Source organism: Papaver somniferum, unplaced genomic scaffold, assembly GCF_003573695.1.
Source record: "Papaver somniferum cultivar HN1 unplaced genomic scaffold, ASM357369v1 unplaced-scaffold_6, whole genome shotgun sequence".
Lineage (NCBI taxonomy): Eukaryota > Viridiplantae > Streptophyta > Magnoliopsida > Ranunculales > Papaveraceae > Papaver > Papaver somniferum.
This window is the reverse complement of record NW_020648748.1, coordinates 1,377,651-1,398,157: the sequence shown is the minus strand read 5'-3', so window position 1 is coordinate 1,398,157 and position 20,507 is coordinate 1,377,651.

Below are 20,507 nucleotides of genomic sequence, written 5' to 3'. Positions count from 1 at the left end.
ACTTTTACGAATCCATATAATTCTTACGCGTCCCGTTCAGTTATCATACCTGAATGGCCAATTAGGACCTAAGTATTATTTATATCCTAATTTGTGATTCAAAAAAAATTAGGGACAACGATGAGAAACAATAGAAAAATCCTGATTCCGAAGATCTAACATGAAATTGATCTAGGTGTTTTATCAAAATCTTGAAAATTTAAATTTATATCGATAATTCCTTTGGTCAAAAAATCAATGGAACTTATGGATGGGTTCTGACTTCAGACTTAACATAATACATCATCGAAATCGATAAATATGAAACTCATGTGTTGATTCGAGCTTCAAATGTAGTATAACATAATACAAACTATGAACCTCGAAGCTCTGAGAGGGTTCTGACTTCAAACTTAGCATGCTATATCATCGAAATCGATAAATATGAAGCTCAGTGTCGATTCGAACTTCAAATGTGGAATAAGAGCATACTAATTATGAACCAAGAAGCTCCGGGAGGGTTCTGACTTTAAACTTAGCATGATACATCATCGAAATCAATAAATATGAAGCTCAGTGTCGTTTCGAACTTCAAATCCGGTATAACGTCATACAAACTATGAACCAAGTGGCTCCGAGTTCAAAACATGGTCGGTTATACCACAACTCTCAACAAAAGTTAAGATTGGTTCAGCTTAACCGAAAAAGCTTGTAATCGATTACACCTTGCTTCCCGAAGTAGCATGTGAACGGTTACAGCTTGCTTCCCAAATGTAGCTTGTAAACCGGTATAACGTCATACAAACTATGAACCAAGCATACTCGCTGTGCATACCTTGACCATGGCTATAGTTCATTTTTGCTATATTTTTCATACATACTTATAAGACAAATTTCAAGTTCAAGCTTGTCTTGTTTGAACTATGGAAATATATTCGAGCAATGGATATTCATAGATCTTTAGCACACCCTTTTGACATGAGTTCGTGACTTCCTGACGATACGGATACCCGGTATGCATACCCTTTAAGAGAAATCGATGGAATCCTATGGAAATTCAGTTCGATAGACATAGGATAAGATTAAGGTTAATGAACCTTCCTTTTAAATAATGGATGTCGGAGAAACCGATGAAATTTAGGAGAAATTGAGTGGAGTCGAGTGATTTCAGGTAAGATTGATGAATAACATACATCGTTGACTTAGGTCGATGGTTATTCGGTCAAAGTGATGATAACTGGATAAAAAGATGAAATTCAAGAAATTATTTGGAACATAAATACTATCACTTTTTATTTTTTAAAAAATGGAAATAAATTTTTTTCAGTTTCTTTTTTCTTTTTAAAGTTAGGGTTAAAATAATTTGATTTCAAATTGAATGAAATTTTGGTTCCTAGTTTTAAACAAAAGAGTTGATAATTTTTTTGCAATCAAGATTCATTTGAAAACTACAATTATCACAAAGTTGTGAAAATTGGAATTTTTAGTAGGATGATTATCACATAATTGTAAAAAATGGAGTTTTTAATAGTGGTGATAGTTGCAATATTTTCAAAATGTAAGTGGTTGCGAAATGTGAAAATTACAACGTGAAAACTGAAAATTTCAATTTGACAATACCGATTTTTTGTGTAACTTTTATTTTTTATCATAAAATATTTTTCATTGAATTTTTCAGTAGGCTGGTAATTGCGATTATCACTCAATTATAGAAATTGGAGTTTTCAATAGTGGTGATAATTCTGATTTTTCAAAACGTGAAATTAAAATATTCGATTTGATAATTGCGATGGGAAAAGAAAAAAATATTCACTTTTTAATGAGAAGTAAGAAAAGGTAAATGAAAAGTAATTATTGGGGAGATTTTTTTTCGGATTATCATTTATTATCCCATTAGTTATGTTTTTTAGAAAAGATATTTCGCGTAAGATATTTCGCGTTTTTTTTATTTTAAAGAATCGTTTATTTCTTAATTTATGGAATATTTAGGAATCACTCACAATTTTTGGAAGCTTTGACTTTAGAAAACTTTAAATTTTGCAAACTAAAAATCAGGAATATAGTAACTAATCCGGATATTATTACTAGATTAATAATAATATAATTAATTATGGGCTTTGTACATATCTCACCATATTAATGGTTGGGTTTCCAAAATTTAGAACTCAAGTGCACGTGAAAAATATACGTGCAATAATCTGGGCCCCGGATCTCGTTAGATATTTCTCGAGATGGAGCATCTTGTTTACCCTATAAATTAATCCTAAAGAATGGAAAAACCTACCCCTACTTCTTTCTCTCCGCCTCCTTTCTCTGCCTTATCTTCATCTCCATTTCCTCTTCTCCTTCTAAACTAGATCTCACAGTAAAAAATCCACCGCCTTCACGTCTCTCTCTTTGAAGTTTGAACAAACACCACTAACACCTGATTAATTTTTTGAATCGCTCTTTAAACTTCTTTTCCCGTCCAATTATCTCAATTTTTGGTTGACTTTTTACTTTGATTTAGATGGTTCAATGTGATCTATCTTTAATTTCTGCTAAATTAGTTTAGATGATTAAACTTGTAACAGATTCTGACTCTAATGATGATTTGAGGAGTTTGGAATATTACTTTATTGAAGATTGTTTTTTTCCTCCTTGTTCAGTTAGGGATTTGTTTTAAAATGTTGAAACTTTACTGATTTCAACTCTAATGATTATTGAAGAGTTGAGATTTATAGTTATTCAACTGAGTTTATGTTTTTTTTCATGTTGAATTTTTGTCGTATGTTGAATTAATAGCTGAGTTTTCCTTCAATTAAGAATTGAGTAGTGGGTTTCATTTTGCATGTGAGTTTCCTTTTGGGTTTGCTTCTTATTGTTCTTCATTTTTATTTCACTTTGGGGGTTATATTTATTTAGATCCAAGTGATTTTATTTGTTGTTTGATGATTTTCAGAAATTAGTTTTGTTTGTTCATCTGAAATTGGCAAAGAGCCTTAATCAATTTTTCAGAAATTAGTAGTCTGCAATGATTGTAGTAATAGTGGTGTTCAGCAATTTGTTATAATGAACAAATTTATTTCACAGACAAGAGTGTTTGAAGGGTACCTTTAAATTAGGTACCAAATTTATGGGTTTTATTGATTGGTTCTTTATGTTGTTATGGTTGTCATAGTTTTTGATTTTTTTAATGGGTCTGGCCTTTTGTTTGTTTAGAATGAAAAAATCTGATTTAGTTTGCTCCACTAATCTAAGCTTTGAAAAATGTACAAAAGTATCAGGTATTATTGATTCGTTTGTTGATTAGTTCTTGATCCTGTTTTTGCTTAAGTTTGATTTCCTTAATGTGTATACTTCTAATTTGGATTTGCTTGTTTGTATATATGCAGGACCAATTTTTGGAGGAAGGAATTAAGATCTGAAACGAGAACTCTATTGCTCTCAAAATCAGAGATAAAAGCTAAAAGAACATATTGAATGATATCAAGTTGCATAATCGATCTGTGTATTTAAGCTTGTCCGGTGATATTTCAAAGAACTCTAATCTTCTCAAAGTTGAAATGGTTGTATCAATGTTGTTCCTCTTCTAATTTCTTTTTCCAAAGAAACGAATTTTATTTTATTTAATTTTTGTCAACCAGATTGTAGATATTTTGATTAATAAATGATATTGTAAATTCATTGATTAAGAAAATACATTTATTTGCATTTAATTATTTGCTTTGTATATTAATTTTAATTTCATTTTTTATTCATCCAAGTCAAAACTTGCCTGAAAACTTTTTAACCAACCGGAACATTCCCTGCTGATGAATAACTAGAGCAACTAATGTTAGACAATAACTAGAGCAACTAATGTTAGACAAGCTCAAATTAGGACCGCCTGATATCTCGTACTTCAGAAACCCTGAGCAACCGATTATTGGTCAGTTAAGTCGCTCTAAACCTTTATCAACTTAACATATTACTCACTAGGATGGTTGAGATAAAGTTAAAGCTATCATATTGGTTAGCCGCTGGGGCAGTTGAAGCATATTTTGAGCGACTCGATTAGGATAATTGGAATAAACTTAAAGCAGTGATATTAGTTAGCCGCTGATGTAGTTGGAGCATATTTAAAGCGTCTCACTTTAGGATAGTTGGAATAAATTTAAAGCAATCATATTAGTTAATTGCTGATGGTAGTTGAAACATATTTAAAGCGAGTGCCTAGCTGCTCTAGACCTATAGAAATCCCACCTTTTACAACTTAAGAGCGAGAGCCAAATTAAGTCGCTATAACGGTTAGAGCGACTCAATATGGGCTTTTGCAACCAAAACTGCCAGGTTGCTTAATCCAGTTTTTCTTGTAGTGCGAATAATAAATATGAAGTAATTTTTGAATTTTTTTTTAGCATCCATGATATTCATAATGAATAAGTAGTCATTTTTTCGACCCTAGTTTTCCATCTAATATTTATTGACAACCTATTTCAATATTCATTATCAATGATCTGACAGTCGGGTTTAGCAAACAATATTTTCGAGTTTTATTTGGACAAGCATTATTTTGTTTTGAAAGTTTTAACATGCCAATTTTTAAATCGATATATAAATCGTAGCCTGCATTAAATTAAACTTTGACAGCCTGCTCTGGTGTTTTGGAATGAAATTTCGTTGTTTCCAACTAGTTTCTCTCGAGCCTAAGCTAAGTATATTCATCTAGGCTAAAGCAGGTAGGTATGTAGTTCCATCAACTTGACTGCAAAAATACAATAAAGCTCCTAGAATAAGTTACCGCAACTCAATAATTCAAAAAGTAAGAATAACAATGCGTAGTCATATTTGGTACTAGTCAATTCTTAAACCTTCGCCTACATGCAAGTTACCCAATCAAATGATGTGTAGTCAAATTATACAGATTATACAATGATTATTTTTAATTAGTCCTAAAAAATTAATTTCTGGATTCTATAGAAAAGTTGTTTGTGTGGTAAAATTACTTCTACCCCAAACACCAATTTGGTGACGATTTTGCTGAGAATCCATCTACTGCTTTAATCTTCATTTATATGATACAAATTTCCGTTTTAGATGCAGGCATTCGTTTTAGTAACTGGCCCTGCATGCCTCCTGTAGTAACTGGCTCTTGCATGCCTTCCTATCATAACTTGCATTGACTGGCCGTGCATGCCTCTCAGGAGTTTCCAGAACTTCCACTAGGACTATGGAACTGGTTACGCAAAAATGGATGGAAGAGACCAAGCCCACCAAATAGTATGAAATGCCAAGCCCAAGAAGTAAAAACCTTGCTTAAGTCCACATGGGGTGCATATACCAAGGTAAACAGTATGGGGCGTGAACATCCAAGGCTACTTAGTAAAGTTGTTTCGTAACAAGCTCACTCAGGTGTACGGTAAGAAGTTACACCACGATTCACTGAATCAGGACTATAGGGTCAAGTAGCATCGCGCTACACTGAATCAGAAGTAGGGAATTAAGTTGTTGCGCGCTACATTGATTCAGAACAAACTGTCCGGACGGTGCTGCCACCTGTCGACGCCGGGAACCGTCTCCATCGAACATTGCCGCCGCCGGCCTGCTGCTACTGCACCGGTGACGGAGAAACACCCGCTCCCTATAAGATGAAGTGACGTCGCTTCTGTTGATGTCACGCTGACATCACTCACTACACCAAATCGCATGTTACTAAGTTACATTACTGCAATAACATGTCACTGCAACTGTAGTTGTAGGAAATCCTACAGTCACATGTCATTGCAACTGTAATTGTAGGAAATCCTATAACCACATCCCTTATGTATTAAGACAAGATTCTAAGTAATTATAATGAAATTTTTTTACTATTTATCAAATTTATAATTGGTTACAAGATATACAATGACTTTACTTGCTCTCGAAATAAACTTTCCCTCTCCTAGTTTCTTGTCTAACATACAGTGAAGATCTCTCTTTTACATATGGAGACTTCCTCCTTTTATATAGGATTCTTTATAATGGATGACAGCTAAGAAATCCACTATTTTCGGAATCACTGTGCGTTACATTCGCTCATTCTCGCACAGATTATGCTTCCCATAGAACATCATATTTTACTCGTGACTTTGGTGAGGTCATCTAATTCTTCATCTTGAGTTTGCTTTGCGCGATAGTCATCACATGTCAGAACATTTCTATTTGGCATTCTATTTGGCATTCATATTGTTAATATTCGTAATTAAACCCAAAACTAAAACGGGCAGATCTCTTAACCTTATAAAAAGAATATTGTAATTTGTATGTGAATGAAAAGCAGGTTATGTTATGTAATGTAATGATTACTCGTAATTTAAGACTAAATAAAGTTTTTGTTTGCCTTTGTTTATTAATGTTGTTTTTTACTTTAAATGAATCAACTAAACCTAAAAAACTTAAAGACAATATCTCTTGAATCAATTAAGACCCAATTATCATCATATTACGTGTCCCATAGGAAAAAATCTTGACGTTTGAGGGGTCGGGCTAAGACACAGTTTAGCCGGTTCGTCGGTTTCTAGGAACCCACCCAAGGATATTAACAGGGGATGCATGGACCCAATGGGTTTCCCTCACACGATATAAATTGTTGTGGCCAACCCACGGTGAACTTAGAATTTCGGATTTATTTGTCCTCTGTACGAGATCGGACAGCTCAAATAGCATCTCTATAAACTTCCCCAAAATCTTTGATCTACCAAGTAGATCGCAAACAGGAAAAAAAGAAAGGCCAACCGAAAGAATGATTAATGTAAAGAAATGACCCCCCAATGTAATACCGATTAACTATTTACACATTTGAAAAAGGAACCAAAGACCCAGGGTTTAGTGTAATTAGAATATCCAAAACTGGTACTTTTGGTAGCCAAATATGGTTCTACTGGGTGACTCATTTGAGAAAAAAAACTAGACATAAGAAAATCCACATTATTGTGGGGTGGGTACAATATCAAAATCCCCCTTAAATTGTCCAACATCCTACTTTAGGTAGTTGGATCCGAAAGCTCAAGTGCCATCTCTATGAGCCTCTGTCTCTATAAGCCTCCCAAAGATCTTTGATGTACCAAGTAAAATGTACACGAGAAACCGAAGCGACCAACCAAACAATAATAGGAGCCGTCTGAATTATAGATAATTCGGTCAGCCACTCCGTCACAATTAGTCAAAAAATTAAATAAGTGTGAGCTGTTCAATCAAATAGGAAAAGTAAATCAACGATGGCATTATGTCAAGAATTGATAATAATAATTTGGTGTGTTTATTCTTATTCCATAAACATATATTTATACAAGCCAAGACTTGGGATTCAAGGAATAAAGACTTTCCTAACACACATATAATTCTTTTTCCTAAACCATATCTAAGACTGTCTATCCGAGTCTTAAACAAATTCCACCTTTAAGAGACTTATATATGGAATACTTTCCATATCAGTCTCAGATACGTGTCTTAATACCCCCATCAAGACGGAGCATGCAGGTCACAAATGCCCATCTTGGACAAAATTCCATGAAACTGAGCTTTCCCTAATGATTTAGTGAAAATATCCGCCAATTGCACTTTGGTAGAAGTGTAAGAAGGTGATATAATCTTCCGCAATATTGCATCCCTGACCAGATGACAATCCACCTTTATATGCTTGGTACGTTCATGAAAAACTGGATTTTTAGCAATGTACAATGCTGACTGACTATCACAAAGAAGACTCATTCCTTGTGTATGTTTAACTCCCAAATCTCGGAGCAATTGTTTTAACCATGTCAATTCACACGTTGCTGCCGCCATCGAGCGGTATTCTGCTTCAGCTGAGCTACGTGACACAGTGTGTTGCTTCTTAGTCTTCCAGGACACTGGCGATTCTCCAAGAAGTACAAACCAGCCTGTTAGAGAGCGCCTAGTTAGAGGAAAACTTGCCCAATCTGAGTCACACCAACCTCTCAAGTTTAGACTACTATCCGAGCGCAGCAGAATTCCTTATCCAGGATTCTTCTTCAAATATCTAACCACACGCAGTGCGGCTTCCCAATGCTCCAGTCTAGGTTTTTGCATAAACTGAGACAAAGTATGTACAGAGTAAGCAAGATCTGGTCTTGTGACTGACAGATAAATTAGACGTCCAACCGGTCTTCTATATTTCTCCACATCATTGAGAAACTCACCTTTTGCCAAAGCAAGATGATGATTCGTTTCCATTAGAAATTCCGCAGGTTTTGCTCCCAACAAACCTGTTTCCATAATAATATCCAACGCATATTTTCTCTGGCATATGTAGAAACCTTGTTTACTACGAGCCACTTCCAAACCTAGGAAGTATTTTAATCTTCCCAAATCTTTCATCTCAAAACATTGACCCAAGTATGTCTTAAATTTTGTAAGCTCAACTAGATCATTACCTGCAATAACCAAATCATCAACATACACCAGTACATTAAGTTGCATCTTTCCCTTAACCATAGTAAAGAGAAAATAATCTGAGTATGATTGACGAAACCCATAATTCTTCAATGCGGCTGAAAATTTTGCAAACCAACACCGGGGAGCTTGTCATAGACCATATAAGGATTTCTTCATCCTACACACCATATTCGGATTACCCTTGGCAAACCCAGGCAGTATCTTCATATACACTTCCTCCTCCAAATCTCCATGAAGAAATGCATTACGTACATCCATCTGATGCACTTCCCACTCTTTAGTCGCTGCATCGACCAGAAACATACGAACAGTTTTCATCTTCGCCACTGGTGCAAACGTTTCATTGTAATCTAATCCTTAAACTTGATGAGTTCCAAAGATTACAAGTCTCGCTTTTAATCTTACCAACCTCCCGTTCTCATCATACTTTTCTGTATAGATCCACTTGCTTCCTAGTGCCTTTTTACCCGGCGGTAACTCTGTCAAATCCCATGTACCTTGTTCTTCCAATGCTCTTATTTCTTCTGCCATTGCTTTCCTCCATCCTGGATACTTCATTGCTTATCTGAAACTTTTAGGCTCAGACTTTGCATTTAGTGATGCAAGATAAGTTTTATGTACTGCAGAAAACCTATCACAACTAACATAATATGTCAAAGGATAAGGTGTACCTGAGGACGACGATTGTGCGGAATGAGGTTGAGATGGATTATTTTCTCGAATGGTGTGCGTCACAAATCCTTTGATCCGACTAGAAGGAATCTTCTGACGCTTACCCTTACCCATCTCTTCTTCTGCTGTCACATCTTTGCGACTACCAACATCTTTTGTAGCATCGACATCCCCTTCAATCGGTTCTGGAGTAACTTCTTGTGTGTCTGCGACTGCATCTGCGACCTCACCTATGCTCGTGACTGAGCTATCCTCATTATCGCTCCAACTCACATCTGGACTGGATGGATGAGTCCCTGTCACAGCACCTTCTGTATCCGTCTCAATCGAGTCTCCATAACTCGACAGATCCTTGACAGGCGAAGCATTAGGACCCGACTGTCCTTTCTTATTCAAAACACTTTCCATATCAGTCTTATATGGAAACTAATGTTCATAAAACCTTACATCTCTCGATACCAGAAATTGTCTTGTGTCCAAGTCATAAACTTGCCATGCCTTCTTACCAAAAGGGTAACCAAGAAATATACATCTTCTTCCTCTACTTGCAAACTTATCTCCTTTACTACTTTGATCATGCACATAACACAAGCATCCAAACACCTTCAACTGATTATATGGAGGTTGCTTTCCAAACTATATCTCATAAGGAGTTTTATTGTTCAGAATAGGTGTAGGTGTACGATTAATTAAGTATGCTGCAGTCAGTGCACATTCTCCCCAAAACCGTATAGGCAAATTCGCTTGAAATCTCAAAGCCCTTTCCACATTCATTATATGTTGGTGTTTTCTCTCAACTCTTCCATTCTGTTGAGGTGTACCTACACACGATGTCTTAAAGACTATCTCATTGGTCTTGAAATAAGCATGCAATGCATTAAATTCAGTTTCATTGTCACTTCTAACAATTCTGATTTCTTTGTTAAACTGTCGCTTTACCAGAGCAACAAAATTACGAAATATTGATTCAACCTCAATTTTACTCTGAAGTAAATATATCCACACACCTCTTGAAAAATCATCTACTATTGTCAGAAAATATTGAGCTCCACATGATGAATTTATCTTATATGGACCCCATAAATCTATATGAACTAAGTCAAAAATACAGTTTGATTTACACAGACTCTTAGAAAAACTACTTCTACGATGTTTTGCTCGTGGACAAATATCACAAACATCATTATTCTTCTTTATTAATCTACTCACTCCTTGTAACTTCTGTAAAACGTTTTCTGAAGGATGTCCCATTTGTCTATGCCAGAGCTCATATATATCTTCACTCACGGCCATAACTTCAACCTGAGGCACACCACAGAAAATATATAGTCCACCTTGTCTCTCAGCTACTCCAATCATCCTCCTCGTCAACCGGTCATGTATCAGACATAAACTATTAGTACATTGGATAATACATCTCATCTCATCAATAAGTTGTGTAACAGAAATTAGGTTACAAGTTATCCGAGGCACATAAAGTACGTTATCAAGTCTCAATCCACTAGGAAGAATCACAGTCCCTATTTTATCAGAGTACGCATATTTTCCATCAGGCAATCCAACGGAACATGCCTTAATATCCCTTACATTTAACATGTCACGTATGATTTGTTGCTCTTATGTCAACAATCCAAGAAGTTTTATTCTTTTTACCTTGTAGATGTGAACCGGACTTTCTTGAGTTTAAAAACTCCATCACCTGCTGAACCTGTGCTGCTGTAAATCCCACCAGTCCTGATACATCGGCTGTCAACGCACCACCAGATTGATTTACTGCTGGAATATGCAAGTTGTGTGCACGAACAGTATTACCACCTTGTCCTCTGCCACCTCTTCCGCCCGCATAACCAATATGTCCTCTTCCTCCAGTTCAACCTCCTCTTCCACTTTTTGTTCTATCTACCCACCATTCAGGGTATCCAATAATTTTAAAACACTCATCATCAGAGTGTCCTTGTCTGTTGCAATGCTTGCAGTGCTTAGAAGGATCATAGGCGCTATTTAGCATACGTTGATCAGCTTGTACTTTGAAAGCCATCATATTGTCTTGTATATCTGCAGACACACCTACATCTCCAATTCTCAGACGCTCCGAGTTGACAATTGTTTGATACGCAACGTCTGTTGACGGGAGTGGATCCCTAGCTAACAATTGTTCACTCACAGAACTGTAAACAGAATCCAGGCCAATCAAAAATAATGCAAGAAATCTTCTTCTCTTAATGTACTTACCTGAGTTGCAATATTACAAGTGCATAGTCCACACTTGCACTTAGGTATCTTCATATAAGTCACCATCTCATCCCATATTTTATTCAATATTCCATAATATACAGCAACTTCCTCTATTTTCTTTTGCTTGCAATCACTTAAAGACACTTTTAGTTGGCATATTCTTGTTCCACTCACAACACAGAATCTTCTCTTCAAGTGTGCCCATAACAGACTCGCATCATCATAGTCTCCTAAAGTTGATCTGACTGATGCCTCTAATGTATTACTAATCCATGAAACTAGCATCGAGTGAACTGCTATCCAATCTTCCAACAGTTCTGGTTCTACAGGTTGTTTGATGGTTCCACCATCAAAACCAAATTTTCTCTTGGCTATCAACGACCTCCGTATGGCTCTATCCCATTCATCATAATTAGTTCCTCTTAGAATAATTGGCGTGATGATAATTCCCGGTCCATCACTAGATCCTAGATGATATACTGGGTTCTTCTTTTGTATATCATACTCCACCATCTTCCCTTTGGATGATTCTATTTCGCCACCCATCTTTTAGGGTTTGAACGTGTTTTTTTTTTAGGTTTTGTAACTGGCTCTGATACCATGTCAAGAATTGATAATAATAATTTGGTGTGTTTATTCTTATTCCATAAACATATATTTATACAAGCAAGACTTGGGACTCAAGGACCAAAGACCTTCCTAACACACATATAATTCCTTTTCCTAAACCATATCTAAGACTGTCTATCCGAGTTTTAAACAAATTCCACCTTTAAGAGACTTATATATGGAATACTTTCCATATCAGTCTCAGATACGTGTCTTAATACATTGCTTCTAAACATAATGGGTAGATCTCTCGGCCTTTATACTAGATTACCGGGAGCGGTGGGGGCCGGCGAAAAGGGTGAGTTAATATCTCACCTGACACCTCAAATAGAACGTTTATTTTACAAACACATTTCCTGTTTGTTTGGATGAATATGTATCACTGCAACAAAGAGCGGCCGTTCGAGCTTACATACAAATATGCATCATTGCGTTAACAAAGGAGCTCCTTATTGTTGAGCGTTACACGTTTGTCGTTAGCTTTACTTCAGTTGGAGATTGGAGTTCGGATTCACATTTCTAAACAAAAACCTACATGTATCAAAGGTCACTTTAGGTAATTCGTTTAGCAAGGGTACTTTAGGTAATTTATTCACAAATATAAATCCTACTTAGGCTTTCACGCTAATCTGTATTAGCGTTTCGTTCTCCTCTGCCCCGTTTGCTATCTTTCTCACAGACTAAAAAGCGTTATCTTTTTCACCAAATAAATTAGCAGCAGCAACAACAATATACTATTTTGATAGTGAAAGCATTTAGCAACAATAAATCAAGATCTCATATGGGACTGATTTCATGGTTAATATACAGATCTAAATTCATTCGAGAAGGGTTTTCTATGTTCAACAAGAAGGACGATGAAATTGAAGGATTTTCATGTGAAGAAGACCGATTTGATTGGTTCACTATTTTCCCATTAAATCTGTCTACAATTTGTGATTTTATGAATGAGAAAATAGGCATCATGAATTCCTCAGTTATTAGTTTTGGGTTGGTTGTTGTGCTGCATCAGAATTTCTGTGATTAATCTTCGTGAGAGCAAATAGCTTCTCTACGAGCTTTGAATTCACAAGGATTTCACTATACCAATTAATTTGTGTCTTTTAGCTCGGTATTGTTAGCTCTTCGTATCAGAGAAGTGTTAGCATTTTGATCAGTTCCGCAGCACACTGCAATGTCTAACTGTTTGTTGTCGGTGCATAAGTTATTGCCCTTCTAATATTGTTCTTAGAAAGAGGTTCCCTGTAATCGTAGGATCGACACTTGGTGAAAGTTGATAAATCAAGTTGTTTGCTTGCTATTTATTTGTTTTTATTGTTTTAAATACTTGATTACTACTATAACCCGAACACAAAAAAATAAAATAGCAATATGTGAGATTTTTGGCATTAGTTAAAGGGTCATTAATGAGATGATCTAAGAAATTAACGACACAAAATGAGGACTCTAAGTTATCTAATGACGACTCTATAACATGAATTGACGACTCTACCATTTCCAGATGACGACCCTTTTAATAATTTGGACGAGAGGTAGTTGTTTTTTTCCCTCAGAGTCGTTAGTGTGTAATAATGGGTCGTTATTGTTGAAGACTCTAGGGAATATAGCTAAATGACGATTCTATGGAAACTAAGATGACAACACTATCATATTTCGAAACAACAGGATGTTCGAGTTCCATTTAGAGTCGTTAACAAATAAAAAAGGGTCTTCCAAAAAGAGTCGACATCTTTAACCTAATACATTAACGACTCTACTCTAGGGAAGAAAAGCTTGAAGTAGTAGAATGAGGGTCGTCATCTTCAACCTAAGACACTAACGATTTTCTATAGAATTTGCATGGAAAAAAATAGTCGTTAGGGTATTCATTTTCGATACTAACGACCCTTACACTGAAGCTGCTGATATTCAGTTACCAAACTCGATTTTATAATCAAAACACAACAAAAAATCGAATAGAAAATTGGTTTTAGTTCACATACGTTCTAATTAGAGTCATATCTTTCTTGGTGTTCAATTTTTTTGGGTTTGAGAGTTCTTCTCTCATAAACTCCCAGCATCTTTTATAGAAGAGAGAGTTGGTAGGTGCTCTTTATGGTGTTCCAAACATCTTCATTTGGTAGGTGCTCTAGAGATATTATAATTGTGAGAGTTGTCGATCTTCATAGAAGCTTTGAATTGGATGGAATAATTATCTTCTTAAGAGTCTCTTTTGAAGAGATTGTTAAAATGACTTACTGAATGACAGAAAGATGGAAGGCCCGAGTGTTTTTATCAATGATTTTCATGAGTTTATAAGACTGTATTTGCAGGCATAGAAGCTTTGAAAGGAAGGCAAATTTCTAGAATCGTTAGATCCCAATTGCCATGAATGTCATGAGTATATCCGGATTTTATTTTTCAACCTACTACCATTAAAAAATGAACACATGAAATCTTAAAGTTATTTCACGATGTGTATTCATAGGAAATCTTGAATTTGTACTTTATGCACATTGAAGACAAATTACAAATCTTAATAAAGAATGAAGATATAAATTACAAATTTAAATGAAAAATTATCACACATAGGAGGACAATTATTCAAATTTCAGACGATAACCAGTTCAACTTTATTCAAATTTCCACATCATTCCTACTACCTAAATTTCTCATTCCCTTTTAACTGTGTACCTAAAATTTATTGGAATTAATTATCTACTTCTTTCCAGCTAGTGTTACAAGACAAATGGAGTAGTTTCCCCAGTGCAATATACACAGCACCTCTTGGATTATAAAAGATGAAGAACACCTAAATTTTTGGGTTCCTAGGAAAGTAGGTTTGAGAGGAAAAGTCGTTATAACAAAGATGATAATATTGTGTTGGATTACTAACATTTTGCACAGAAAGTTAGTGTTTATAGAGTAGCTCCAAAAGTGAGAGAGGAGACGGCAAGGTATTGTTTGATGAGAGTAGATTAGGGTTCCCAAGGTTATATAGTTGGCGGTCATATTGCTGAAACCTGATACAGCCCATGATTCCCAAGCCCAATATTAGCTAATACTTTAAGTTGGCCCAACGAGCTCATTCATATGAATTGTTTCTAAACTACTATAACCAAACGCACTAAAACGAAGGCTGTTTTTAGGCATACCAAATAATAGTCCAACGGTGACCTTATAAGGGGTATCCTATGGGTAGTTCAATTACCTATATATCCTTAATACGAAAATCTAAAATCAGTTTTCTAAAAAATCAAAATCAGTTTCCCTTAACATCTCTTCTTCTTCCTCCTCTTGCCGAACTCTTCCCCTCCCGCGAAAAAAATAATTCATCACCGTGATTAATTATTGATTCGCAAAAATTTGATCGTCGATTAAATTCAACGACATAATGACTAGTACAAAGAAAAGCAGGGACTAGGAAAACCAAATCGTCTTCTAATCCATCAATTGAAGAAGAAGAACCAATGGAAGATAAAGGTGTAGAAACTGAAAATCAACCACCAATTGAACCAGAAATTGAACCAACTGCATCTCCAACTCCGAAAATCAGGATAAGAAAGTATGTTTTACAAACCCAATCTCCTATTTGTTGTTTTTCATTGATTAAATGAAGGTTACGGTGTTGGGTTCGGCTCAAAATTGAGTTGCTTTTTAGCCGAACTGTTCTTCAGAAAAGCTTCCTGTAAGTGTATATGAACAGTTCGGCATGAAATTTCATGAAATTTCAAGTCGAACCTAGTCACATATAAAGATGTATAGAGGTTCGACATATTCGATAATCATAATATGTGTCGAACCTAGCACATTTACGAGGTTCGACGCTTACGATTTTCTCAATATAAGTCGAACCTCACATAATTTTTTCTTCCAGATCACACAGGATTAGGTTCGGCTCATTATGACATTTTTAAACAAGCCGAACTAGTTGGTTCGGCTCATAATAATAACACTTTGAGCTTGCCGAACTGTTCATTAGTTGTCAATATCCAGGTGGGTTCAGCTGATATATTAAGCCGAACATATTCCAGACTCGCCGAACCTTAGTGAAAAAACACAAACTCTTTATGATTTTCATCGCCGTGATTAATCGTCGATTCACGAAAATAAGTAAGTTCCATAGGATAAGAAAGTAAGTTCTACAAACCCAATCTCTTATTTGATGTTTTTAATCGATTCAATAGGATTAATTCCATAAAACTTAAGGTTTTAGAAGATTTCAGATCAAGGTTCGGCGCATAATTTAGGTGAGTTGTGAGACGAACCTAGGCTCGACGCATAATTTAGGTGCGTTGTGAGCCGAACCTAGGTTCGACGCATACTGTTGTTGTTTTTTAAACCGAACTGTTCTTCAAATTTTCATCCTAAAAGTGTATATGAACAGTTCGGCTGATACAATTTTCATTATATAAGCCGAACCACTAACATTGTTTATTCCATAACTCTCAGGAATAGGTTCGGCTTTCTAGGAAAATTTTATATAAGACGAACTAGTGTCTAGCAAATGGGTTGGAAGTGGAAAATATATGTTAGGCGCATACCTAAACAATTTCAGCTAGCCGAACTGTTCATCAAGGAATCGGTTGGGCTCATATATGTAAGCCGAACTGTTCATCACCTTGAGTTTGTGTAAAATCATTCACATAATCTACGAAATTAGCCATTTGGGAATCATTGTTGTAGTTGATATGTATTTTCCTAGGTTTTTTGTATGAAGAATGACCCTCCTCATCCTCCATTGAATTAAGAATTTTTTTTTCTCACTTTCTCACTTTCTCCTTCTCCTTCTCTCCTTCTCAATAACTTTTTTTTTCCTCAATCTGAAAATTATCTTAATTACTAAACAAAATTTTTTATCACTAATCCAGATTATTAACACTAATACATGAAGAGCAGATTTGTCATTATAAGAAAATTTGGTTAAGGGGCTTTCTGATTTTGTTATTTGACAATCCCTTTTTGTCTTCACTTAGTATGACTAGAAAGAAAGTGGTATGCCTAAAAACAGCCTTCACTAAAACTGTTAGAAAGGTAAGTAGAACGGTCACCAAGTCTTGTGTGAACTCAAGACATGGGCATTCCATAACCGAACAAATTGTGAGCCTTATACCAAGTCCATTGCTCGAGTTGCGAAGGTTAGCGCATTGGAATCTTGGAAAGAAATCCAAATTGTGAGCCTTATGCCAAGTCAATCGTGCTCTCACTCTCAAGCTGAAACATTGAAGCGCTGCTATCTACTAGCTAGCAGTTTAGCACAAGTGGGCACTGAAGTTTTTCCATCATTTTACACTATGGAAGCAATATTGCCCTCATCTCAAGCTGTGGAACCAGCACAATTCAATTTCTGGTCAAGCCGAACATCAACTCCTCACAATATGCTTTTAGGAGTTAAAGGGTCATCAAACTTACACATGGTTGGGTCATATTTACTTATTCTCCTCTACGATTTTGTTTCTACTCATACTCTACAAGCCAAAACATTCCACGCTTGCTAAAATGCCTGGGAACTTTTGTATATGCATTAACGTCGGCATCTTCAATTCTACTTTTATGAAAGTTGGTTTGGATGATTCTTGTTGTAATTTCCCTTTTATTATTTGTTATTTACATACTCTGATTCTCGTATGCTACATTGCCTAATCTAAATTGTTGAAAATCTAAATATTACCTTATTCCAGTGAAAACCACAATAAATCAAAATATGCAAAACTACGCTCCGGTTAGAAGGGTGTCAGTAATATACATCAATAGTGATGCGCAAACCTATGTACGAGTACCTTACTGGTATAAAAACCCCAGAAAGCATGTCCCAACTAGCAATCCCAATTTCTCATTAACTTTCATTCGTTCATAAGCACTAATTTTCATCAGTACACGTTTAACAAACTGTATTCTGCAGGCGCATGGAAATGGCATTATTATGCGTTCATAAAGATGACCACTCTTACGTATTCAACACCATCATCTGAATTTTTATATCATGACAATATAAAAGAACCTAACATCCCTTCTTAAGGTGCTGCTGCCAACGAAGAATGCTACAACTAGGTGTCTAAACGGAATTCTACCCTCCGGTGACAATGTATGAGCAAAAATGTGAAAGCTTAGTTAGGGACAGATGTTTATCTGCTACGAATGGATCATGTCATGTGAAACTGTGTATAACCTGATTTCATTTTGCAACCTAGTAACATCGAAAAAAAATATGAACACACGAAAACTTATTTTCAGCTAGACTAAATATATATTTGGAAAATGGTTATTTGTCCAAATATTTTTAAAACATGGTTCTAATGGACGAGTAAAAATTATTACGGGTGAAATAGACAAAAAAAAGATAGCAAGAATGAAACTGGATTCATCCTGGTTTACACTTAAAAAATAGCGAGGATGAAACTGGATGCATCCTGATGTAAATTAAAAATAAGAAAAAATATTTAATAATGAGTAGGATGAAACGATTTACATCCTGGCTATTTTAACATTTTTGTCCATTTAAACAGTATCAAAACTTAGATGTCTTTTCACGCAGAAATTATTGATTTTGGGCTTTTTAACCAATTTTGTGATATATATTCGGAGGATAATTCATGCACATTCAAGATTTAAAAATTACCGAATTATTCCTACTACATATCTGCTTCAAAACCACTGCTTCTTTCTGCTAAAGTTAATCCAATTCGGGATCTTATCTAAAAGTGTGACTGACTTGGGAAAATCTTCCAAAAATATATTTTTTGCCAAAATCTTCCAAAAGTGTGACCATGACCGGTCAACAGACATGTATCCCTAGTCTTTTACGGAAATACCGGATTTAGTCCTCAGATGTGTACATATCGAAAACATATTTGTACACATCGGGTAAGGATGTGTAGACACCTCTTCATGGATGTGTATATATAGACACACTGATACCCCACCATTTTTTTATTGATGTGTAGATATTATATGTAGACATCCAAAATCTAAGCGTAATCATGTGTTGGGTAAGTGTACACATCCATGTTCCGAAGTCTAGACATCGGACACTATTCATAAAATATGTGGACATCAGGCAATAAATATGTGGACATCAGCTATAATGTGTGGACATCAGCTATGAATATGTGGACATCAAGCTATCGATGTATAGACATCAGGCTATAAAGGGTACCTTGGGTATTAGGTAAAGTTAGTCACACTTTTGGAAGATATTGGAAATCAGTCACACTTTTGGAAGAAATTTGGTAATCAGTCATAGTTTGGGTAATTTTCTCAATCATATTATCTGCTTCAAAACCGTGTGCGATGATCTTTGGAGAGTATAGTTGTTGTGCGAAAGCTAAAGATTAAGACTGCCTAAAATTTAAGGTTCCTAACAAAGTAATGGAAATAGGTTTGAGAGGAGTAATCATTACGATAAAATTAATTTTAAAGTTCCTAACAAAGTAATATGCATGGATTCTTATAACCATAATGATAAACCAACATCCCGTTCAAAACCTGTATCTCTGTTAGTATCATTTTTGCAAAGAGAATTTTGACTCTACAGATTAGATCTAAGAGAGAAAGTGATAGAGAGCAGGAGACGGCAAGGTATTGTTTTGAATCTTGAGGGTCTTAGATAACGGTTCCTGCGTGGTCATCTTGCAAAACCCTAAGACCTTACCCCGTGACAACCAAGCCCAGTATTATGAGTTGGCCCAAGTAGTTCATTTACTACCATATTACCAACCATACGCACTTGAACTGAAGGTGAGTTTGGAAATTATCGGCCAACCAAATTCCCAATGATCACATCATTGAGTTTTGTTTAGTGTTTCTACTTGCCGCTTTTCTGCGTCTCCTCAACACTAGATTGATGATTTTGACAACTGAAGTTGAAGTGACGCTGAAAACTAACGTATTTGTTGCATTTGTTTTTGTCCCGGAGGATCATTTACTTTACAGCATGAGGATCGCTTTCAAAGAGTCATCAGGCATAACTTAATTTAAAGCAAAAAATTTAGTTCGAGGAGAGTTTTTCTACTTAAAAGCGTTGAGACTATTAGTCCCACATTGTATGGGAAATTAAGATCCTGCGGCTTAAGGCCTCTTCATAGAATGCCAATTGGTTTTGAGTTGGATGCCTCGTATTCTAATAAGGTATCAGAGCAGGTTATTTCGCGCCGAGTCAATTGACCACATCTTTACTCCGTGTCACCCAATTTGTTGTCTTGTCCACATGTTAGACCCTACGAGGCGACACGTGATGGAGCGTGTTGAGACTATTAATCCCACATTATATGGGCAATTCAATTCATGCGGCTGGAGCCTCTTCATTCATTGCCTATTGATTTTAAGTTGGATGCCCGTATTCTAACAAAAAGTGATAAGAAAATTGCACAAGCCTAATCCTAATGCTCAGGTTGTTTCCATCTTATATTGGAACAAGAAAAAGATGGCTAGTTTAAGTTTACATTTCTGAATCCATGATATTAGCTGTTCCATAATCAGAAGTCAACACATTACACGTAAAAAGTACAAATGATCATTCTCTTTGGTTTTCTTTTTCAAGGCGATCCACATTTCTCCTCTCTTTTCGGTAATTATCCAAAATTTACTCATCTTCCATTTGAATTGCTGGTGTTTTTGAA